Source organism: Rhinopithecus bieti, unplaced genomic scaffold (assembly GCF_001698545.2).
Source record: "Rhinopithecus bieti isolate Rb0 unplaced genomic scaffold, ASM169854v2 scaffold_11488, whole genome shotgun sequence".
Lineage (NCBI taxonomy): Eukaryota > Metazoa > Chordata > Mammalia > Primates > Cercopithecidae > Rhinopithecus > Rhinopithecus bieti.
Genome location: NW_016806879.1, coordinates 1,282,814 through 1,307,687, shown reverse-complemented (window position 1 = coordinate 1,307,687; position 24,874 = coordinate 1,282,814). Strand labels below are relative to the sequence as shown.

Genomic DNA, 24,874 nt, shown 5'->3' with positions numbered 1-24,874 from the left:
TGGACCTCTCCTCCCTAGAAAAGTGCATGTACAAACACAGACACAACATTTTGCCCATAATTGGGTGTGTGTTGGGGTGGAAGTCCTTTGGGTTCCAGATGAAAACCCCTGGCCCAGAAGCCTGCAAGACTGCTTCCAGCTCTGTCAGTCTGAACCCAGTTCTCTGCCCTCCCCATCCTCTCCACAGTGACTTCTGGGTGTGGGGGAAGAGGGGACAGTTAGGGAGGTAGGCTGCTGGTCTAGCCACACCTTTTCTCCCTCCTGCCTCAGTGGGCCCCTCCCCCAGCATTTCCTGTGGCTGGTGCCAGCTTGTCTGCAGCTCAGACCAGCGTTTCAATCCCTCTTGGAACCCACTGAACTGGCTTCACCTGCCTTTCAAGGTATTTAAAGGTTCTTTGACCAGATGTTTTTTGATCCTTCGCTGATGGGAACCAAGCAGAAGCTCTTTGGCCAACTGTCCCCCCTCCCCCCATATGGTTAGTCTCTAAGAGCTCTTTTGATATTGCAGAAACCTTCTGTGGTTTGTTCAAAGCCCTGGGCCTTGCAGCCACCTCCCCCGGGGACCCAGGCCAGTCAGCTCCAGCCTCCACCGCCCATCCCCAGGGGTGGCCTAGTTAATGGGGGCCTCCCAGCGCTGAACAACTCTGGCCTGAGTTTGAACCCCAGACCCGAGCCCAGCTGGTAGAGGGGTCAAGCCCCCCTCCTCTCAGGGAGCCCAGGCCAGGTCTGGTAGTGTGGGGTGGGGACCTGTTCCCCAGCCTTCAGCGGGCCATGACTCTTCTTCCTGCCCAGCTGAGGCTACACAGACAGGCATGCGGGCCCACGATGATAGCAATTGACCTGTTTCCAGGTCTGAGGCTGAGGTTGAGAAGGGGAAACTGAGGCTCTGAGAAGTCCAGGGTTCAGGCCTCGGTGTGTGAGGGGGCAGGAGCCAGAATCTGCCAACCCAAGACCTGCTCCAGCAGCCCCCATCTCAGCCAGCACCACTCGCCGCCCGCGCTCCTGGTCCTCCAGGGCCGCGCAGAAGGCGCGCCTGGGCTGAGTCCCAGCTGCAGAATTCTTGGGGGGCGGGGGACGAGGCGTCTCCGCTCTTAATAGCTGAGCGCCCGCAAACGCCCGGCCTGGGCTCGAGGCCGGTGCCTCCAGCATAGAAATCTTTCTCCACAACTTGGACTGACCCACCCAGAGCGCCCCGAGTATCCGGCCCGGGGCGGGGATGCGCGTGCGCGGAGGGGGTGCCGCGGAGCCCGCGTGAGCAGACAAATTACCGCGGACCTGAGAGGACGCGTCCGCGCCAGCCCGGAGGGAGGAGGGGGCCGGTACACAGACGGGGGGCGGGGGAGATGACTCTGAGGGATCCCCAACCCCAGGATTGAGGCCCCACCCTCTGCCCTAGCTGGAGTTGAAGACCGCAGTGGGGGTGGGGGCCTATCCCTCGCAGGTGGAAGGGTGATCTGCGCCGGGAGAGCTCTGACTGTCCCCGTTCAGCCGTCCCTGGCTCTGGGCTGAGGAGGATGACAGGAGAGGCCCCAGCACTCTGAGACTGGGCGAGTTCAGGTGGCCAGGCCCCCTCCCTCACCAAGGCCTCCGGGAGCTGCTGGGCTCCTTGGCCCTGCCGGCCTGAGCGCCAGAATCCAATCCTGCTCAGTAATAATCGTCAGAGCAGCCGGCAGCACTTACTGAGCTCTGAGGGACTGCCAGGCCCGGGTGCCAAGTGCATAACACGCATTATCCCATTTAATAGTCACGGAAGTCCCGTTGTGATCCTCTTAGGAAGGTGAGGGGGCTGAGGAGGCGAGGGGCGTGGCTTGCCTGGGGCGTGGCTTGCCTGAGGTCGAGCAGCCGGCGGGGTGGAGGGACAGGTGGGAGTCACACCAGCTCCAACCAGGTCTAGAGCCCAAACCTTCAACGCCTGGGCTTTCCTGCCTTCGACTCCTCCGAGCTCTCCTGGAGGCTGAGCAGGCAACAGAGCCTGCTTCTCAGCTGGGTGTGGCCCGTGGGAGGTGAGGGGGCGCAGAGGCCGGGCACCCTGGAAAGGAGGAAGAATGGGGGACCCCCAGCTTCCTGGCTGCTTCATTTCCCGCTCTCTTCCTGCTCCCAACGGTGGGCGTACCCCAAGGCTCCGTCCTCTCTTCCCTCTTCTTTCTCACCCACTCTCTTCGTGACCTCATCCACTCCCACGGCCTCAGCTTTTGTTTCATCCCCATTCCCAGCACTGTCTCTGGGGCCCTGACCTCCCTCCCAAGCTCCGCAGCTGTGTACTTAGTGAAGCCTCTCCACCAGGTGGAGGAAATTCATTACCTCCCTGGGGTTACCCCACAGCTGCTAAGGCCCCATCACTCTCTCAAGCCCCACACCCGTTCCCCAAATCCTCCCACTGCTCTTCCCCACACCTAATTAGTGTCCATATCCTTCAGACCCTTTTCTCTGCCCAGCCTCTCACAACCTCTTCTCAGACTCCTGAGCCACCTCCCTAAGTCAGACACTCAAGCCGCTCACCCTCCACCTCACCTGGCTCCTGCCCAGTCACTCGCCTCCCCCAGTCTTTTCCATCCATGCCCTCCCTCCCTGTGGTTTTCTTTTTCCTTTCCTTTCCTTTCTTTCTCTCTCTTTCTCTCTCCCTTTCTTTCTTTCTTTCTTTCTTTCTTTCTTTCTTTCTTTCTTTCTTTCTTTCTTTCTTTCTTTCTTTCTTTCTTTCTTTCTTTCTCTTTCTTTCCTTCCTTCCTTCCTTCTTTCTTTCTTTTTCTTTCTTTCTTTTTCTTTCTCTTTCTTTCTTTCTTTTTTTCTTTCTTTCTGTTTGTTTGAGACAGAGTCTTGCTCTGTAACTCAGGCTGGAGTGCAGTGGCATGATCTTGGCTCACTGCAACCTCTGCCTTCCAGGCTCAAGACATTCTCATGCCTCAGCCTCCTGAGTAGCTGGGATTACAGGCACCTGCAATCATGCCTGGCTGATTTTTGTGTTTTTAGTAGAGACAGGGTTTCGCCATCTTGGTCAGGCTGGTGTTGAACTCCTGGCCTCAAATGATTCGCCCGCCTCCCAAAGTGTTGGGATTACAGGCATAAACCACCATGCCCAGCCTCTCTGTGGTTTTCTGAGACACAAGATCCAATTGCGCTACTGTCTTCTCAGCCCCTGGGCCTTTGATGGCTCCTGACGCCTGTGGAAAGGAGCAGCTCAGCCTGAGACAGAGTCTGCCCCAGTATGACTTTTGACCTCCTCGTCTTGCCCAGTGCCCTGCCTTCAGCTAAAAACTGAGTTCCTCCCTATGGGTTTCCACCTTTCAAAGCCTGTCTTCACTGTCACTTTGTCCAGGGAGCCATCCCTGATTCTCCCAGGTGAGTCTGAATTCTCCTGTTCTGTAGCCCCATGGCACTTCTCAGCATTTTGGTGATGGAATTGTCCAAGTTGATAGCATTTTTACAGCTCTTCAATCCTGGTTTCTGCCCACCTGCTCCACCCCTGCAACAGACGGGGAGCTCTTTCAGGGCAAGGATTGCCCATTACTATCCACCCTCATCTTCCTCCTTTCACATTTTTTATTGATCCATTCAGCAAACATTAATGATGTAGCTGCTATGTGCTAGGCACTGCATATACAGAATCCTGCTCCTTCTCTGAGTAATTGTCATACAGTGCGACAAGTGCATTAACAGGTGGATTCAGGGAAACATGGCCCTGGGCAAGGATTTCTCCAGGCTCCTGAATGCCAGGCCCTGGCCTGAGCACTATGGGGGTGTGCAAGCTTGAACGAGACCAAGCCCTGCCCTCCAAGATGGTAGCTGTATGGAGACAATAGGATGTGTACAAATGCAGGTCTGAACACAGTGCTTTGGGACCACAGAAAGCAGAGCAATGACCTTGGCCCTGGGGAAATCCTGAAGTTTCCCAAATGCCCAGCACCTTGCACCAAGCACTGGCCTCGTAAATCTTTGTTGAATTAAATTGGTTATGGGAAGAAAGGGGACATAATAGAGACTGAAAAAGAAAATTAAGATTATTGGGGGCAGGCGGCGGGGGATGACAGAGCATTTTCACATCTGCATGAAGTCGTCTTGTCACCCATCCCAGAGGGATGTCTTGTGGACAAATGAGATCATGGACGTGCAGTGCTCTGAACGCCTGGGAAGAAAATAACTATACAAATATCGGGGCTATTATTAGTCTATCCCTATCAGACCAGATAAGTCCTCTCCTTGTGGCCTCGGTTCCCTCCTGGTAATAGCAGCTGTGCCCTGTGGCAATTTGCTTCTCTCTCTCTCTGAGCCTCAGTTTCCCCATCTGCAACATGAGGACATACCATGAGATGATTCTGAGGGTCTCTGGCTCCTCCAGGGAGATGCTCCAGGGACAGCTGTGTCTGACTAGGGGATGCCTTTTGTCTTCTCTTGACTGCCACACCCTGGGCTGAGTTGGGGAGTCCTCATAAAATGTCACAAAGGCCACTCCCTGTCCTGTTTGTCTTTCTGGTCAAACAAGGCTATGCAGAACATGAGGCAAGTGTGGGCTTCTCGGCTGGAAGTTCCTCTCTAATTTCTGGGGAACAGCCTTAAGGCCTGTTTTCTGAAAAAGACCTCTGTGTGAGCCCCTTCCCTCCACTCCAGGTCCGAGGTCTGTGTTCCCTGGGGAAGGCCCATCCCTCTCCAAATCCCCATTGACCTCTCGTGTTGGGGTGCAAGATGCTTCAGTGAAAGGGGATGGAAGCTGTAGTGAGAGAGAAGAGAAGCTTTTCGCGCAGGACTCTCATGCATGCTCCCCCATGACCTGTCCTTAGCTAAGGCACCACCACAACCCTGACCCTACAAAGCAGAGACCTTAGCCATGTCCCTACTTTCCCTCTTTTCCTTACCTGGCACATTTTGTTGGTGGTGAGTCCTGGTTTTTTTCCTTCCTGGCTCCAGTCCTTCCCAGCCTCCCCTGCCTCTCATTCATGGCCCTAGCCCCGGTCCTCCCATCTTGCATCGACTTCCTCCCTAGGTCTCCTCCTCTGCCTCCAGCCTGGCTCCCTTCCTGTCCACTATCCTAAGGGCAGCAAAGCGCAAGTGTGACCAGGTTGCTCTTCAGCTCAGAGCCCTTCCATGGATCCCGAATTGCTCTTAGGAAAAAGCTCAGATTCCCTGTCTGGCAGGCAGAGCCCTTCCTGACCTAACCAGAGAGGCAAAGTCATCTTTGAGAGAGTTCTGAGGCTGAGAAAGAGCTCACTAAGGAATGAGGGTGTGGGGGGCATTTCAGGGACAGGGAAATGTGGTTTCAAAGGTGGGGAGATATGATGGAACCTGGGGTGGGGAAAATCAGAAAGCAGATATGGCAGGAGGCTGCAGTGAGTGTCCAGGGTGTATCAGGCACACCTAGTGTGTGCCAGGCTCTGTCCTCATGCTGAAGATGCAGCAGTGACTAAAACAAAGATCCCTGCCCTCAGGAGCTGGCATTTAGCAGAGGGAGGTAGCAATCAGCAATGAGCAAAAAAAGGAAATGTTATAGTGTGTTAGAAGGTGGTGAGTGTTTGGGAAAAGAAAAGGTAGAGAGAAGCGAGGGTTATCTGGGGGTGGATTGCAATGTTGAGACAGGGTAATGAGGGCAGGCTTCATTGAGAAGGTGGCATCTGAGCAAAGACTTGAGGGAGGAGAGGGATTTAGCCCTGCAGTTATCTGGGTAACAGTGTACCAGGGAGAGGGAACAGCCAGTGCAAAGGCTGTAGGGTGGGATAATACCTGGTTTGTTGGAGGAAAGCAAGGGGGCTTGTGGGGCTGGAGCGGAGGGAGGAAGGAAGTGGTCAGGAGAGTGTAGGGGGAGAGGGGAGGACAGGTCACTATGAGAACTTAGGGAGATGGGAAGCAACTGGAGTGTCTTTTGTGAGAGGAAGGACATGAGCTGGCGTATATTGTAAAAAGATCACTCTGGGTATGTGTGTAGGGAGCGGGGGCAGCTGCAGAGAGACCAGTCAGGGGACTACTGCACTAATCCAGGCAAGACATGATGGTGGTTTGAATCAGGGTGGGTGCTGTGGGGGTGGTTGGGAGGGCTTGGATTCTGGATCTATTTTGAAGGCAGAACCAACTGGATTTCTTCATGGATTGGACGTGGGTTGTTTCAGAAAGGGAGGAGCCAAGATCATCGCCTCCAAGGCTTTGGCCTGAGCCATGGAAGGCTTGGATTGCCATTGGCTGAAATGGGGTTTGTGTTGGAGCAGCGCCTTTTCTCAATCAGTTTTTCACTATCACCCACTCTCAGGAGCCTTTGAAGACATTTTTCTCTAATCGCTTCCCCGCACAATGGAATTTTTTTTTTTTTTTTTTCTGATGGAGTCTTGTTCTGTAGCCGAGGCTGGAGTGCAGTGGCGTGATATGGGCTATGGGCTCACCTCAATCTCCGCCTCCTGATTTCAAGTGATTCTTCTGCCTCGGCCTCCCAAGTAGCTGGGATTACAGGTGTGCACCACCATGCCTGGCTAATTTTTGTATTTTTAGTAGAGACAGGGTTTCATTATGTTGCCCAGACTGGTTTTGAACTCCTGACTTCAGGTGATCCACCCACCTCAGCCTCCCAAAGTGCTGGGATTACAGGCATGAGCCACGCACCCTGCCCACAATGGAATTTTAACACCACAGCTATGATGCATACATGTTCATGTACTTTGGCCCTTTGGAAAATTACAAACCATTGTAATATCAATATTTTTCTGTCCCCCCAAGAACCAATTTTTGCCCACTGGGGAAGGTGGCATCCCTGTGAAGAAGGCATGTGTGGGAGCGAGTTGTGTAATGGAGAACAGGTGCTCAGCTTGGCACACGTTGGATCTGAGCTATCTAGTGCAGGGAGGGGACGCTGAGTGGACAGTGGAACATTTGAGGTCCAGGCTAGAGGTATGGATGTGAAAGTCATTGGTGTATATATGCTGTTGCCATGAGACTGGGTGAGCTCACCAGAGGAATGAAGAATGAGATCAGAACCAAAGTCTGGGCTTGAGGCACCCCATGTTGGGCTGTCTGGAAGAAGAGAAAAAAGCAGCAAAGGAGACGGACAGGGAAAGGTGAGAGAAGTAACAGAAAACCAAGTGAGTACAGCAGGTGACCTAGGAGCCCAGTGGAAAGAGTGTTTCAGGGAAGAGGGAGGGCTACGCTGCCAAATGCCATGGGGTCAGGGGCAAGTGGCAGAAAGACTGAGAACTGACAGCTGAGTTTAGTCATAGAGAAGCCCCTGAAGATCTTGGTAGGAGCATTTTATTTATTTATTTATTTTTGAGATGGGGTCTCTGTCACCCAGGCTGGAGGGCAGTGGTATGGTCCTAGCTCACTGCAGTCTTAACGTCCTGGGTTTGAGCGATCCTCCCACCTCCTGCCTCAGCCTCCTGAGTAGCTGGGATTACGGATGTGTGCCGCCATGCCTGGCTAATTTTTTATTTTTTATTTTTTATTTTTTGAGACAGAGTCTCACTCTGTCGCCCAGGCTGGAGTGCAATGGCGTGATCTGGGTTCACTGCAACCTCTGCCTTCCAGGTTCAAGCGATTCTCCTGCCTCAGCCTCCCAAGTAGCTAGGACTACAGGTGCCCACCACCATGCCCAGCTAATTTTTTGTATTTTTAGTAGAGATGGGGTTTCACCGTGTTAGCCAGGATGATCTTGATCTCCTGACCTCACGATCTGCCCTCCTTGGCCTCATGAAGTGCTGGGATTACAGGCATGAGCCGCCACACCTGGCCTTAAAATTTTTTTGTAGAGACAGGGTCTCCCTGTGTTGCCCAGGCTGGTCTCGGACTCCAGGTTTCCAATCCTCCTGCCTCGGCCTCCCAAATCATTGGGCTTACAGGTATCGGCCAACATGCCTGGCCCACAGGAGTATTTTTGATAGAGTGGTGGGGATGAAAGCCAGATTGGAGTGGGTTTAAGAGAGAACGGGAGGAGAAGAACCGCTGATAGTGGATAAAGACAACCCTGGAGGAGTTTTGTTGCAGAGGGGAAGAAGGAATTGGGTGGCAGCCACAGGGGAAGCAGGATCAAGAGCAGGTATGTGTAAGATGGGAGGAAAAACAGCCACTGACAGGAATGGTTCGGTGAACTGGGACGGGATGACTTGCTGATCAGAGGGACTGGGCTCTGGTGCCTGCCTGGGTGGTGGGTGAGGGCAGGCGTGGACAGTCATCTCTCCTAGGACTCGGGGAGGCAATGTGTGGGTGCAGAGGCTGGTGGGGGCGGATGTGCCCGTGCAAATCTGGAAGTACTTCTGAGAGAGTGGATTGTCTTCAGGGAGTGAGAAAAACAAGGTCAACAGCTGAGAGTGAGGACGGGGGAGGGTGGGGTGGGGTTTGAGGAGAGGAGATCGTGAGAAAGCGTGAGTCGCCCACGAGCAGGGGAGGGTGAACGGACTCAGTGGTAAGTGTGAAGGATCACCAGCCATGAGCCTTCCTGCCCCACTCGGGCCGGGGTCAGCTGCCCACCTCCGGGCTCCCGGGGCTCCCTGACCCCACTGAGGTTTAAGCCTTTACTGCTCCAGGAAAGGGTTACCAGCAAGCCCCGTGCAGTCCAGCAGCCAGCATTTGAATTCTCCTGCAGTGCTCACTGGCTGCGTAACCTGGGCAAAGTTTTTGTTTGTTTTCGTTAATTGTCTGCATGCCTCAGTCTTCTCATCTGTAAAGTGGAGGCAGAGGTAGGAGGAAGCAGTCTGTGTTATTGCTATCCTCTACTCTGTTGTGCTATTTTGTACTGAGGAGGGCTCAGTAAATGAAGAGTGAAGGGTGAATGAGGGGAGGGGAGTTTGCTTGGGGCCCCCAAAGGCCAAGGAGTGGAGAGAGGAGGGCAGGTGTCACAGCTCTGCCCCCACCCACGGAGGACTCTGACTGTCTAACCCCAGTGCTCAGCTCCCATCACGTGAACTGGGATCCCTGAGGAAGCTCTCAGGTGGGCAGCCAGCAGCTGAGGACAGACCTCCCAGTGCAGCCCAGGACAGTCCCTAGCGCAGCCCAAGGCCAGGACCACACTGGCCGCTCCCTCTGCAGAGCCCACTAGTGTAGGGAGGAAGACAGGGGTAGGTTGGCCCTCTTCCCCATCCCCACCCTCAGGATGTCCTCCCCAGCCTGGCCCTTCCTGTTTTTCCTCCCTGGCCCCTGGAGGCTATTTCCTCCAAGGGATCAGGGAAGGGTGTTGCTTTGTTTTCTCCCGAGCCCAGAGCTTTCTGGGCCTTTGAAACCCCCTGGAAAATAGCCTGGCTGTCTAGCCCCTCCCCAGAAGCCCTGATGCCAGGAGTAGGGTGGAGCTCTGCTGAGGGTGTGGTCAGCGTGTGTGTGTGTGTGTGTGTGTGTGTGTGTGTGTGTGTGTGTGTAGGGGACAAGAGGATTCATGGGGACAAATGTGACTTGGCTGGCAATAAACCATGGCAAGACCACAGGTTGAGCTGGCAGCCCTGGGAGGGGCTCACAGTCCTACAGGGAACCTCCTCTGTCATGCCCAGCCAGGGCCTCTTGCTCCTAGAACTTCACCCTCCACCCTACAACCCAGAGGTAGCAGTAAAGCCTCCCTCACAATAAAGAGCCGCAAGGAGCAGGAGCTAATGGGCAGAGCGGGCACTGGAGACTGTGATGAGAGCTTCAAGGTTCCTCACCATTCCCCAGTGCCTGCTGGGGAGGGAACCGCTAAGTGCCAGGTAGTATGAGGCTGGCCTGGGAGTGGGGGCAGATGAAGTGCTCAGCAAGTCTCCAGCCTTGCCCTTCATCCCCTTAATGAACCAGCCAGCATCCACCAGAAGCTTCATTCTCAGGCCCCAGCGGAGGCTGGTGCCTGCACTGACACCTGGCTGCCCTGATCACTCCTGTGTCCTATAAGCTAACCGCCTCATACAGCAAAGGCTCCCAGGAGCCTGGCAGAGCCTGGCCACTGCCCCATCCCCACCCCTTTTCTCATCTAGGATGCCCAGCCCTGCCCCTCAGCCCTTCCCTCTGGGCATCCCAGAGGAGAAAATTTAACTATCTCAGGTAAAGCCATGGCACAGGGTCCAGGAGCAGTCCTCAAGCTGGGGGACATAAGTCATCACTTAGCAATGCCCTCCTTGTGCTGGGGGGAAACCAAACAGAAAGGGGAGGGAACTTGTCTAAGGCTGCACAGCCATTCTTTCTAGCATGGCTGGTGGCCTCCCTCTGCAACAGCCAGACTCTGGCTTTTCTTCAGGGGCCAGTGGAATAAAAGAGGTCATCCCCTTTCTGCCCCTGCTACTGATATCAAGCCAGAAGCAGCATAGTACAGCGTGATAATGACTATGACTGTTCCATTTTGTTGAGGACCTACTATGTGCTCAGCAGTGTTCTAGATGCTAAGAAGATGATAGTAAATGAGACAGAGTCTGTCCCCATGGAGCTAATGTTGTTGCATTAAATTCTTGTAACACCCTACATGGTAAGTGCTGCCATCTCCAGTTTACAGGTGGAGAAACTGAGGCTCAGATAAATGACTAAGAAGTAAAGTGAGGTCCCATAGCCAGTGAATGGCAGAGCAGAGATTTGAACCCAGGTGTGTCAGACCCATCCATAGCCTGGCCTCCTAACCACTGTGATATACCAGAAAGAGCCTTGGTCTGGGAGCCTGAGACATGCATGGGTCACTCACTGGGGCTTGGCCTTTGGCACGGCCTTCCTCTCCCTGGCCTGAGTTCTCTCATGAATAGGTGATCCAGGAGGTGCCTTCCAGCATTTCTGCAATTCTGGAACATTGAAAGACCTGGAAATCTGGCTCCCCAGAAGATCCAGACAAGAATTTCTCTTCTCCCTGTTATTGCATCCCAGTTGGTGGGACAGGAGCCCAGTGTGTAGGGGAGGAATAAAAGCCATGGTCAGGCTTGGACTCTGACCTCCGTGGCAGCCTGACCTGGCTTTGTCACCGTCCTCTAAGTTATCCTGCATTCCGTTCCCACCACTGGGACTGGATACAGAAGGCCCACGTTCTTGTCCTGCCTCTGCCTCCTCTGACTTGCTGTGTGATTGGGGAAGTCTTGGCCCCTCTAGGACCTCAGTTTGCACATTTACTAGATAAGACCATTCCTGATGTCCCCCTGGCTCTCTGATCTAATCCTATAAGCTTGTTGAGCCCTTCATTGGAGCCCAGCACTTTCTGGGCCTTGAATTTGTCCTAGAGTTTATGAGGGTCAGGTACTCCACTCCCACCCCTCACTTCTACCTCCCTATAAACCAGGAAGGGAAGAATGACTTGCTTCAAGCTGGTCCTGGGGTTCCCCTCCCACCCTCTGTCCCCCGTTCCCCCATGCCTAGTCTTTGAGTCCTTAGCCCCACCGTGAAGGCTGTTTTCTCTCCCCACTTCCCTCCAGCCAGTGAGGCGGAGGTGGGAATAGGGGGAGAAAACACAAGGGAGCAGCCAGAGGATCACGACAGGTAGGACTGGGGGTTGGCAAGGGCTCTGCAGAGACCACGTTCCCCTGGAAAGGCATTTCTCATCGTGGGCACGCCTGCCAGGTAGTGGGAGGACCATTTCTTTCTTTTCTTTTTTTATCATCTTCCAACGTGGCTGGGAGTGAGGGGGCTGAGGGAGAAAGACTCCTGAGATGGAAGAGAAGCCAGGGGTCTGTGGCCGGCCTGGGCTCAGATTGGTGGGCACTAGCACTCAGGGTCTCCCCCACCCCACTTCCCCCTGCAGACCCAGACCCAATCCGGGCTGCACCCCTAGTTAGGCAGGGGAAGGGCTAGGGCTTCTCTCTCCTCCAGGTCTCTCGTAAGAATGACATAGGGGCATAAGCGCCCCACCCCATTTGACAGATGAGGCTGAGGTTCAGAGCAGAGAAGTGATAGGCAGGTTAGGTGCATGTGGGAAGTGACCAGCCACCTGGGAGTTATCGGGCCTCTTCTGGCAGGGATAGGGGTCTGGGAAGCCTACCCAATGGGAAAGAACTATCTCCCCTTCTTTCTTAGTGGGGTGGGGAAAAGCCAGTCAACAGAAGAGGCAAAGAGACCAGCCCGACTCCTGAGGTTTCCCAGAGTCCATGTGCTGTCTCTAGACTCCAGAACTCTGCCTGGGTGCTCCCTCTTTCTGGAACTGCCTCCCCTATCTGGTTAACTCCTACTCATTCTTTAGGTCTCAGTTTAGATGTTGCCTATTCCAGGAAGCCTTCCCTCGTTTCCCCAGGGTTAGGTAGCACTGCTGTGTGCTCCCGCTGCTCCCAGGACTTCCCCCATTAGGGCACGAATCACCTGCTTTATCATTGTGTTTCTTCTCCTCAGACAGGGAGCTCTTCGAGGGTAAGGTTGTGCCTTAATAGCCTCTAATATCTATCCCCAGGCCCAGTGTGGAGTTGAGTACAAAGCTGGCCCAAAGAGCTGTTTGTTTAATTGGTGAGAGACTGAATGGGCATCTATAGAGATCGACTATGTGCCAGGCCTGTGCAGGGGGTTCCAATGTAAAGGAGGCCAGAGCCCCATGGAGTACCCATCTGTGCAATGGCCCAGGACGCTGTCTGGACAGAATCTGGACAAGGCGAGGTGAGAGCTCAGAGAAGGAAAGGATAGCTTTGGAGTCGGGATACTGGGAAGCTCTGGGAGGAGGTCCAAGAGGCCTGGGATGACAAATTGTTTGGGGCAGGTTTAGGGCTGGGGACTGGTTTAGTGACCTCAGAAAAGGCTGCTTGTCCAGAGCCCCGGACTATGCCTAGGAACAGACCAGTGAGGGGGCCGGCTGAACAGGGAAGCTGAGTCACGTTCTGGAGAGCCATTTCCAGGTGAAACCAGAAAGGGCAAGCATCATGCTCAAGGCAACACAGATGGGCCACAGCTCCCAGCCAGGGCTCTGTGCCACCCATGCCCCGCTCCTACCCCCGGCAGCACCCTGGCTCTGAGTGAACTAGCTGCTGCCCTAGTCCCTGAGGGTACATGCAAACCAGGGGGAGGTGACAATAAGAACTTATCAAATGGCTTGTAGGAGGCAGCCACAAATTTCAGCAGCTACGTAATGTGGGTCTAATGTTCACTTAGCAGAGTGAGAGTCTGAAAAGTCAGTGCCTGCGCTCTGACCCTGCTGCGGCCGAGGCTGTTGAAGCCGTGGAAAGCAAGTCACTCAGCAGACATCAAGCTCTGTGCTGGGGCTGGTGTAGGTGGGGTGTGGGGCTGGAAGAAGTCTGAGTTTCCAGACGCCAGACCATGCTGTCGGCCCCAGCTGGCTGCTCCTGGGGGAGGAAAGGAAGCAACATTTTTGGTCTTGGAAAGGCCAAAAACCTGGAGTCAGAGCTGCCCATCCACAGACGGGGAGGCGAGGAGGTGTAGCCCTGGGGAACCCACCGCTGAGTGACTAGAGTTTGGCTTTCCTCACAAGCCTCTGCTGTTTCTCTGAGTGCCCTGGGATCCCTAGTCGGGGGGCAGGAGGGATGGGGTCCTTCCCTCAGCCAGCCCCCAACTACCATGGAAATGAGACCCTACCTGGGCCGCATGGGGAGGGACTGAGCTCAGGGCTTTCCTGAAGGTCAAAGCCTCTCCTTTCTGAAGGCCAAAGAGGCATCCTCACCTCTGAGCCCACACGCAGGGCCTGGGGTCTGCCTCTGCCCTGTCTTCCTGTGCGACTCCAGGCAACTCCTCAGCCCTCTCTGGTCTCAGTTTCCCCATCTGTTAAGTGGCTGGAAAAGTCTCCAAGCTCTTGGCCTTCTATAGAATCTTGCAAATGATACATAAGGCAGCTGCCCACACCCTGGCCCTGCTCTGCTTTTCTGTCCTGCGCGGCATAGGGTCTTTGTTTTGTTTATGGCAGTACCTGTCGTCCTGGAGCAGTGCCTGTTGCATAGTAGGTGCTCAGTAAATACTGGTGGTTTCTAAACTCCCAGAAGCCACCCCACCTCCTTGCTGCAGGTCCCTTCCTCTTGGAAGGCTTTCTGATTCATCCCCTTCTCGTCCTCCAGGTTCTGTTTTGTCCCCTCCTAGGCTGGGCTGCATTACAGACTCCTGTGCACGTGTTGGTATGCAAATCTGGAAGCCTCCCCCCTGTTTCTATTCCACCTTCTCCTTTCCATCGTGGGTGCGTGGGAGCCATGTCTTCTTTTAGATCCCCCTGGCGCGGCTAGGATCAGTGCCAGGGCCTTGGTGGTACAGCCAGTGCTCCATAGAGCTGTTTACAGCCTGCCAATGATTCACCCACAACAACTGAGAGAAGGCTGTGCCCAGGCAGGGCCCAGGCCCAGGGGAAGCAAGGGAGACCATGTCTTCAAAGCCCACTGGGATCTGGAAACAGGGGCCTGAAAGACCTCTCAGAATAGCTTTGGCCTAGGAGAACCGGGATTGGGATTTGGGGGTCTAAGCTGAGCCAGGATTGAGAGAATTTGTTCTGGTTCAATACCACCAATTCATTCATGTCCAAGCCTTTGTCAGCAGCTCACTCTGGGCACCTTGGGTTGGGAGCTGGGGGATCTGCAATGAACCAACCCAGGTCTTGGGCTTCAGAAGCTTGCAGGGTGATGGAAAGGGGGCCGGGCATCATGAGCCACAATAGAGACAGCCACGGGTGACGTGCGGGTACAGCCAAAGTTGTCATTCATTCAGTGGGCTGAGGTTTCGTCGAGGAAGGGCTGTCCTAGCAGAAGGAGCAGCACATGCCAAGACACAGAGGCCACACCCAGCAGTGAGTGGTTGGAGGTGAGGCCTGCCTTCCTGTTCTACATGGCTCTTGCCACCCCTCCCCTCTGGGGTCTCTGTTTTTTCATTTGTAAAAGTGGAGGTGGTAGCCAGGCGTGGTGGCTTACACCTATAATGCCAGCACTTTGGGAGGCTGAGGCGGGTGGATCACCTGAGGTCGGGAGGCCGAGGTGGGCAGATCACCTGAGGTCAGGTGTTCGAGACCAGCCTGGCCAACGTGGCGAAACCCCCATCTCTACTAAAAATACAAAAATTAGCCAGGAGTGGTGGCATGCACCTGTAATCCCAGCTCAACTCGGGAGGCTGAGGCAGGAGAATCGCTTGAACCCAGGAGGTGGAGGTTGCAGTGAGCCAAGATCACTCCACTGGACTCTAACCTGGGCAACAGAGTGAGACTCTGTCTCAAAAAAAAAAAAAAAAAAAAAGAAGTGGAGGTGGTGTTGTTTGGGTAGGGGGTTAGAGGTTGTCCTAAAAGTTTCCCATCGGCCTCTCCAGCTCTGACACGGGTATTCTGTGGGAGTGAGAGGAGGTGAGTTGCTTACAGGGCAGGGATCTGGGTGACAATGAAGTTCTGGTGGCTGGGCAGGGAGGACAAACAGAGCTGTCTGTTTAGGCAAGGAGTGGAGCTGGGAGGAGGACACTGCCAGCCAATTGGACTGTCTCTCCAGGCCCAGTGTTTACTGATGGAATAAGGGAGTCGGGCGTGTCAACAGTGGGGAACGAGGTGGCTCTGCACTACACACACATGGGCTGTCCCTGGACTAGGCCATCAAGAGGGCTATGTAGGGCACTGGCTGTTGGGAGCCCGTGGAGCCCAGTGCACTTGCCCATTGGGTGCTCAGATGGCTCAGCCCGGGCCGCGTCTCCGGGCCTCTTCCCCTGTCTCTCTGGCTCAGCTTGAGGAAAGGGGCAGGGGCATAACCCAACCCACTCTGGGAGGGGAGAGAGCCCTCCACCCGCTCCTGACCTCTCCGGGCTTGCTCCCCTGGGGACATCCCACCACATGAATTCTAGTCTTGACTCTGCCACCAACTTGATGAGTGGCCCTGGGAGTCCCTTCCTCCACTCAACTTCAATTTCATTCCCTGAAAATGAGAGGCTGGGAGAGAGGTTTATGGGCTTTTTTTTTTTTTTTTTTTGAGACAGAGTCTCACTGTGTCACCTAGGCTGGAGTGCAGTGGCGCAATCTCCACTCACTGCAAGCTCCGCCTCCCGAGTTCACGCCATTCTCCTGCCTCAGCCTCCTGAGTAGCTGGGACTACGGGCGTCCGCCACCATGCCTGGCTACTTTTTTGTATTTTTAGTAGAGATAGGGTTTCACCACATTAGCCAGGATGGTCTCCATCTCCTGACCTTGTGATCCGCCCGCCTCGGCCTCCCAAAGTGCTGGGATGACAGGCGTGAGCCACCGCGCCCGGCGGGACCCCATCTTTGCTTCCACCAGAGCAGTTCCGATTTAAGCAGTTCGTCTGATGAGCCTTTAGGCCCTGAGCAATTGCTGAGTGTCTACTGCATGCCAGGTGGGCACAAAGTCATGTGGGGCAGCCAGGTTTTCCAGTCTCAGTGTGCTCCTTCTTTAGAAGGGAAGTCTTCTGTCTCCAACTGTACACTGGGGCCACGTGTGGCTCTGAGGTTCTGTGAGGAGACCCAGAGTCACACGTACTGTGGTTCATACCCCAGAGCTGCCATTTGCTAGTGGTGTGACCTTCTGTAACCCCTTTGTGCCTCAGGTCTCTCATCTGGGAACTGGGATGATAGCGCCAACCTAGCTGGATTGCTGTGACCACCAACACAATGCCTTCTAAGGGTTCAAGGTGGGTGCTCAGTAAGCCTTAGCTTCTATTGTGACTACCCAGGATCCTGATGGTCCTCCCAGTTCTAGGAAGGGGCAGCCATGCAGAACAAGTCTCAAAAGCCAGCAGGAGCAGGAGAGGGGGATTGAGAATCCCCAAACTGATAGGCAGCCTGGGGCTGGGTGGGGCAAAAGGTACTAGGAGGCGATGCCTCTGCCTTTTCCCCTTCTACTGCACCCCGTCCACACTCCATAGAAGTCAGCAGTTCAACTGTTCTCTAATGCACCCCACACCCCAACACACAACACACAGGAGCCCCAGCCCTCAGATGGGAAAAACACTGTCTGGCACTAGGTCTGGTTGGCTGGAGAAGTGGAGAGGGAGCCAGACAGTCCTTCCATCATGCAGATGGAGAGACCTAGAGTCTCAGGCATTGGGGCAACAAGTCATTTAACATCCATCAGGACCCAAGCCTCCTGAGCCCCCAGCCTGAACCCCTGCACCGCCTCTGGGGAGCAGAGTGAGACACAGAGCTCCCTAACACTAGACCAGGTGTCCCTTAGCTCCACTCTTTTAGGAGGCTCCCTGAGCACACCCTCTGCGGAGCCTGACTCCCACGGGAGAAGCAGATGGTGCCAGAGTCTGCTGGGAACTGGCTGTCCTGGAGCCCAGCTGTTGCACAGATGTGAGGGGGGAGGGCGGAGTGGGGGTTATGAAGGCAGGAACGCTTGGCAGCTCATGCCTGAGTCACCCGTCAGCTCCGGGAGTGGTAATGAGCAGATTAGGGTTATTATAGCCGAATGGCTCGGAGCGCACTTGCTCACCCGAGCAACCGTCGGCGAAGGGCTGATCGCCCACGGCTGCCATGGCCATCACTCCAGGCCTGCCTCTCCCCTGCCCTCTTATTGACTGTGCCGCTGCCAAGGCAGCCTCTGTGGCCTTCACACACCTCATTAGAGCTGCCGGGGCATATCTACCAGCCCGTGGCCCAGACATCACCCCACCCGCTCCTCTTCCCAGGTGTGTCAGGGGGACACAGGAGTCTGACTTGGGGCCTTGATAAGTGGACACAGTGAACCCTGACTAGGGAAACAGGTGTATAGTTCCCCACCCACCTAGAATTGGGACAAGGACAGATGTGGCAGGGATTCAGCCTCCAGGGCCAGTCCTTGTCTGTCTGGTCACCTACCAGGGGTCTAAAACCAGTGAGGTTCCTGTAGGTCTGGGCCAGGGACATGTCAGTCTCCAGGGGGAAAGTCTCCTCCTTCCCCACTGGCCCATGTCGTCCCCTCTGCTCCCTCTCAGAGCAGGAAACAGAAACAATCTGTCCCAGCAGCCCAGGGCTGGGAGGCAGGGCTGAGTGTCAGGGTAGTAATGATACTGAGTACCAAATCGCAGAGACTGATGGACGCTTACTATGTCCTAACAGGCACTGAGTGCTGGACGTGTGTCTATCCACTTTGTCTTCCCAACAGCCCCATGCGTGAACAGACTGAGCGTCCCGAACCCCCAAAGCTGAAATCCAAAATGCTCCAAAATTCAAAACTTTTCGAGTACCCACATGACTGATGCTAAAAGGACATGCTCATTGGAGCCTTTTGGATTTCAGATTTGGGACGCTCAACAGATAAGAATAATATAAATATTCCAAAATCTGAAACCCAAAACTTGTTTTCGGTTTTTTTTTTTGGTTTGTTTGTTTGTTTGTTTCTGAGATGGAGTTTTGCTGTTTTTGCCCAGGCTGGAGTGCAGTGGTGCCATCTCAGCTTACTGTGACCTCCGCCTCCCAGATTCAAGCTTCAAGCAATTCTGCTGCCTCAGTCTCCCCAGTAGCTGGGATTACAGGCGTGCACCACCACGCCTGGCTAATTTTGTATTTTTAGTAAAGACAGGGTTTCTCCATGTTGGTCAGGCTGGTTTTGAACTCCTGACCTCAGGTGATCCACCTGCCTTGGCCTCCCAAAGTGCTGGGATTATAGGCATGAGTCACTGCACCCAGCCTGTTTTTTTGTTTTGTTTTGTTTTGGGACGGAGTCTCACTCTGTTGCCCAGGCTGGAGTGCAGTGGTATGATCTCGGCTCACTGCAAGCTCCGCCTCCTGGATTCATGCCATTCTTCTGCCACAGTCTCCTGAGTAGCTGGTACTACAGGCATCCGCCACCACACCCAGCTAATTTTTTATATTTTTAGTAGACACGGGGTTTCACTGTGTTAGCCAGAATGGTCTAGATCTCCTGACCTCGTGATCCGCCTGCCTTGGCCTCTCAAAGTGCTGGGATTATAGGCTTGAGCCACCGCGCCCAGCCTGTTTGTTTTTTGAGATGGAGTCTGGCTTTGTTGCCGAGGCAGGAGTGCAGCGGTGCAATCTTGGCTCACTGTAACCTCTGCCTCCCGGGTTCAAGCGATTCTCCTGCCTCAGCCTCCCAAGGAGCTGGGATGACAGGTGCCTGTCACCACGTCTGGCAAATTTTTGTGTTTTTAGTAGAGATGGGGTTTCGCCATGTTGGCCAAGCTGGTCTCGAATTCCTGACCTCAGGTGATCCACCCACTTTGGCCTCCCAAAATGCTGGGATTACAGGTGTGAGCCTGTTTTCTTTTCTTTTCTTTTTTTATTTTTTTGAGACAGGGTATTGCTCTGTCACCCAGGCTGGAGTGCAGTGGTGCAATCATAACTCACTGCAGCCTCAACCTTCTGGGCTGAAGTGATCCTCCTGCCTCAGCCTCCTGAGTAGCTGGGACCACAGGTGTGCACCCACCACCCCCAGCTAATTTTTAAATTTTTTGTAAAAGTGGGCTCCCACCTCCTCAGCCTCTCAAAGTGTTGGGATGATAAGTGTGAGCCATGATGCCCGACTCTAAGTATTTCTAATAAGAGATATTCAACCTGTGTTGTTGACATCATTGTCATATCCTTTTATAGATGAGATGACTTAGTCCCAGATGGGTTAAGTAACTGGCCCAAGGTCACAGCGCTGGTAAGCAGCTGGGCTTCAATCCAACCATCCTGACTCCAGAAGCCTATTTGAACTACCACCTTCTGCACCTGCCCCGGGGCTTCTTCGCCTGAGCTGGTGCCTCGCTGCTGCCCTGCTCATCGTCTTCTGGGAAGATGCCTCTCATATTGCCAGTCCCGCAGCCAGAAGCCTCAGGTGCTGCCCTGAGCTCCCTGAATAGGCATCCCTCCTGGCCTTCAAACTGCATCCTTCCTGACTAACCTTCCATTCCCCAAGGTGGCCCTCCACACTTTGGAGCCTCAGCTCACCTCTCACTCTCACGCTTCAGTTTCGCGCTTCCCTGCCGAACGGTCCCACCTCTGTGCTTTTGCTTAAGCTGTGCACACTTCCCGGAGTGCTCTTTTCCCTATGTCTGCCTGGGCTCCAATGCCTGAGCTGGGCTTGTATGCCTGAGCTGATCCATGGCATACAAGCACCTATGGAGGCCCGGGGGAAGGAGGCAGTGGTATGTGTGTCAGTGTGAGGAGGTCAGTGACGAGGTTTGGGGCTTCGGGGTCAGTTATGTGGCTTCAGGGCAAGTCCCCATCTCCCTGAGCCCCAGTTTCTGCAAAATGAAGATATCCATCCCAGCTTCTCCCGAGGTTTATAATGGTAATCTGTGAGGTTCTGGCACCCAATGAATCCGTAACTACCTTTTGTGATAAGTTCCCCATTTGTGAAGTCAAGTGAAGGCCCCCGGTGTCGGCAGTGCAGGAAAACCTGTCCCCTGATCCCCTCATCCCTAGGGAGAACCCTACCTTCAGTGCCTCTCTGAACAAGAGGGCCAGGAAGGGGTCACTGTACACCAGTTGGTCCCTAGTGACCAGTCCTGGCCAGAGGGCCTTTATCCCACTTCCAGTAGCCGAGCACCAACCATCCCCAGCTCCGGGAGGGGGTGGGTGGCACCCTGCTTCCTCCACATTGTTGCCACCTCAGAGAATCAGAATCCAGGGAGACAGTCTCCTGGCAGCAGAGCTCCTGCTCCCCACCATGGGTGTCTGTGACGCTGCCAGGCCCACTGGGGGCTGCAGGCACTCCAGCATCAGAACTGACTAGGTCCTGGGAGTGGGAAGGGGACTCCAGCCAGGGACACTGGAGACAGGGCCAGTCTGAGTGCCTGCTCTCCCAGGGGCAGGTGCCAGCATGGTGCACCCCTCAAGGAGCGTGGCAGGCGAGATTGAGGTCCTGGCTGCCCCAGGCTCCTGTGCCATCGAGAGGGAAAGCACCTGGCACAGGTATACAGTAGGTGCTCAGTGCTGGGGAGAATCTTCCCTTGGTGGAATTCTGAACACTTTGGGTACCAGCAGAGTCAGAGTTCCCAGGGGAGGAGGCAGGCATTTGACAACGGCTGTCGGGAGGATATAGCATGTCCAACCTTCCCCTCTCCATGAGAGGAAGTAGTGACCCCAACCCCAGGACCCTTCTCTGCCCATTCACACCCACCCACTCCCACCTCTCTGCCAGCCTCAGCTGGATATGGAGCAGAATGTAATGAGGACTTACCTGTCCACAAGGACTTCATAGCTGTTCCAAAGCCATGGATGGGCAGGTGCTAATGCAGCCCCTCAGTCTCCCCCTTCCCTTGCTTTTGGGGTGGGCTTGGGACAACCGGGGAGGTCTTAACTCACTGAAGACACCAGGACCCAGCTTCTGAGTATTCCTAGATGCCATTTCTACCCCTAGAAACTTCACATGGAGCCAAAAGCCCATTTGAAGCTCAGTCTGGACCAGGAGAGGCTAATCATAAAATGGATATTTTTTAAGTGTACAGAAATAAGAATTTATTTTTGAAGACATGATTTATATTTTGAATGGCTAATGCACTCACATGCTTCAAAATTCAAAATTCCAAAAGGACTGACAGTGCAAAGTCGCTCCTCCTTTGGTCCCCACCACCCAGTTTCCCTCTGCAGAGGGAACCTTGTTGCCAGTTCTTGTATGTTCTTCCAGAAATTTTCTATGTATAAACCGTCACCCTCACAGGGATTCTCATTTGTTATCCTTTTAAAATGCACACACATCCTGCTCTGTACCTGGCTTTCTTCCCTTAAAAACACATCTTGATTATTGTTCTATGTCACTTGCAAAACAGGTTCCTCGTTCTTATTTTGCAGCTGCAGATGACTTCATTGTGTGGAAGGACTGCACATTATTTAACTGATCCCTTATTTTTTGTTTTTTGTTTTTTGAAATGGAGTCTCGCTCTGTCACCCAGGCTGGAGTGCAATGGCGCAGCCTCAGCTCACTGCAACCTCCGCCTCCCAGGTTCAAGTGATTCTCCTGCCTCAGCCTCCTGAGTGGCTGGGATTACAGGCACGCACCACCACGCCTGGCTAATTTTTGTATATTTCGTAGAGACGGGGTTTCACCATGCTGGCCAGGCTCTTCTTGAACTCCTGACCTCATGATCCACCCACCTTGGCCTCTCAAAGTGCTGGGATTACAGGCATGAGCCACCAGGCCCGGCTGATCCCTTATTGATGCACATTTAGCTTGTTTCCAGTGTTTGGTAATTACATGAAACGTTGCGATAAATAACTTTGTACCCACACCACTTCAAATGTGTGCTAGTGGACCTGTAGGGAAATTCCCAGGAGTGGAACCGCCGAGTTACATGTGGTTATGCACAGTTGTGAAGGAATGGAGAGGTCGGACGGCCCTCCTTGGAGGTTACACCAGGCTACACTTCCACTGGCCCTGTCTGCGTCTGTCTGATCCCCATAGCTTTGCCAGCACAGTGTTATCAAACTCTGTGAGCTTTGCCAATCTGATATTTGAATAATGGTATGTCAGCGTGGTTAGACATTTTAAAACAACAATTATATTGGTGGCTGTTTACCGAGCAGGAGTATGCCATGCCAGGCACGTTTACGTATGACATGCTGCTCATTTCTCATGGGGAGCCACTGGGGACAGAGAGCAGTTGCTCCATTTTATACAGGAGGAAACTGAGGCCCAGAGAGGTTAGGGACTTTCCTACAGTCCTTACAGCCCTGAAAAGCAGCGTGGGAGTTCCAACCCAGTTTGTCTGACTCGGGCCAATGCTCCTTCCTTATTCCAGGCTGCCTTTCAGTGACAGGCTGCTGAGGATACCCTAGGCCAAGAGCCACCCCACCTGGCCCACCAAGGCTCTGGACCCTCCCAGGGCTATTGCTTCTCTGGAGTTGAGTGATGAACAGAGAGTTGGACACCCATGGCCCTGCATGGGGGTAGAGGCCCTCCCTGAGAAGGGTCTCCAGAGCCCAGCTCTGCTCTCCCAGGGTGCGGTTCCATGGGAGGTGGGCTCCACTGGTCCTAAGCTCTGGCAAGTTGGCATCCCCAGAGGGCAAAGCTGACAACACCTCCCTTGGCATCCCCAAGGGTTCGTCTCTCAGCAGCCACTTCCGAAGGCTGTTCCCCCAGGAACCTTCCTCAGGGTTCCTGAGCCCTTCCCTGGCCTTTTCCAGGCAACCCACAGCCCCAGCAGCCTGTTCACATTTAGCGCTGGATCACTGATCCCTTGGGCTTGGCCCCACTCCTCTCTGGATCCATGCCCCCAGATCTCTTTGGCACAACCCACAACTGGCTGGTGAGCCCAGAGATGGGGGAAGAAGGGCCCTGAGCTACGAGTGCACCTCACTGCATGACCCTGGCAGGTTCCTCTGCACCCTGGGGCCTCACTGTGTCCACAGCCTCCTGCATGCTGCAAAGCACCTCCCTGATGTGCCAGCTCCTCCGGTGCCAGCCTCATCCCAAGGAAGATGGAGGCGACTCCCACTACTCAAGGGGTTGCTCCCCATGGCACCCCTCAGGCCGCTGTGGGAGACTATGAGCCCCTCACAACCAAGACCATTTTCCCCACTCCCTTCCCCACAGGCCCTAAATGGCCCAGCAACAACTCTGAACTCTGATCCCGGTCGGCCCAACACGGGTGGGGCAGGAGGTTCTGTCAACAGTGAGAGAAACTCGTTAACTGAATGTCAATAGGATTAAAGGCTCTGATGGTCCAGGAGAAAAGTGTGACGTGACACATTATGACAGATGCATGAAAGGGCTGCCGGGGGTAGGGTCCTGTGTGTGTGTGTATGAGATAGAGAGGGGGAAGGGAGGCATAGTAGCAAAGATGAGAGAGACAGAGACAAGTGACAGAGACAGAGAAAGAGAGAAAAGCCAGAGACAGAGGATAGAAGGAGAGAAAGGAAGGCATAAGAGACCAAGAAAGGAGGAAGTTTAGAAAAAAAGAAAGACTGAGAGAGACAGAATCCCAGTTACAACCAGAGAGATAGAGCAAAAGAAACCAGAGAGATTGAGGGAAAGAGAGAGACACAGAGAGCGAGAGAGAGCGAGAGAGAGAGAGATTGAGCGAGAGAGTGCCCGTGCGCGCATGCCAGCGAGTGCGACAGTGCAGAGGGATGGGGGAGGGGACGAGCAAGTTTGTAAATGAGAGAAAAATGAAGATTGAGCCCTGAGAAGGGTTCTGCCCTGGGAAGCCTTTTGAGGAAGCCATGGACAGCATCCCCAGGGACTCAGAATGGCAGCTTTGTCAGTCAGGCAAGGACGAGGTGTATCAAGCACCCACGGGGTGTCAGGCTCTGCTGTGGTTGCCGGGGGCAGGCAGGAGCTGGAAGAGCAAAGAGAGAGGGAGGTCGACTCTGCCTTGGGGATTCCAGACTTACAGAGGACAGAGGAGCCTGAAGTCCAGAGAGGCTAGTTGAGGCTGACAAGGTGTCGGGCCTGGGACTCCTGGCCTCTCACTCACCACACAGTACCACGGCACTGCACAACTGCATGGGACACGCGCGCACAGAGACACACACACACACACACAGAGCAAAGGCTTGTGACTCTCAGTGCCTGTTGTGAGGTTTGGAGGACATCGTTTCAGGTCTGCTAGGCTAAGCAGTTTGCAGAACAGTGGCCAGGAACGGTGGGTACTGAGTAAAGATTAGAGTCAGCTCCTTGAGCTGCAGGAAATGATAGAGACATGGATTTAAGTCCCGGCTCTGCCATCCTTTGGGCGTGTGATCTTGTCGGGAGGCTTTCTTCTCTGAGCCTCAGTTTCCTCTCCTGGAATAGCAGGATGATAAGAGCAGGGCTGTTAGGAGGTTTAAAGGAAAACCCCTGGCACAGAGGAGTGCTCCATGGTCCTGCCTCTCCCTCCCCTCATCCCAAGTGCCTGTGAAGATCAGGAAAGTCATTGAATGGAACTGGTCTTGGAAAGAAGCTGGGTGGAGCAGGATGAATGGGAAAGGGCACGGTTAGTGTCTAGTTGTTCTCCCCACGTCTGGCCCTTTCAGCCGTGGAACCAGGAGAGTTGAGGTTGGAGATCCCAGGCAGACAGCCCGCAACCAGTAGGATGGACTGCGCTCATCTAGCCGGAGCGGACCTGCCCAGTCCCACCTAGGCACTCCCCCATGCACATCAGGGCTCTACTGGGGAGGTGCGCAGAGCAGTGGGGAGTCCCAGAGCTGTCCGTTCCAGCCAGGGCCCACAACATCTGCTGTG

The 24,874-nt window shown here is 54.3% G+C and overlaps 1 long non-coding RNA gene across 2 annotated transcripts; it reads left to right on the top strand.

The window, feature by feature from the left end:
• Nucleotides 1–341: 341 nt before the first annotated feature.
• LOC108533640 (uncharacterized) lies at nt 342–21,369 on the top strand. 2 transcript variants are annotated; one of them, XR_001886778.1, is made up of 4 exons: nt 1,885–2,003; nt 10,409–10,495; nt 16,335–16,418; nt 19,318–21,369. It is a non-coding gene; the product is annotated as an uncharacterized LOC108533640 (long non-coding RNA). The 2 variants fall into 2 exon arrangements; XR_001886777.1 differs by lacking the exons at nt 1,885–2,003; nt 10,409–10,495 and adding an exon at nt 342–380 and having other exon boundaries at nt 19,318–19,641.
• The last annotated feature ends 3,505 nt before the right edge of the window (nt 21,370–24,874 follow it).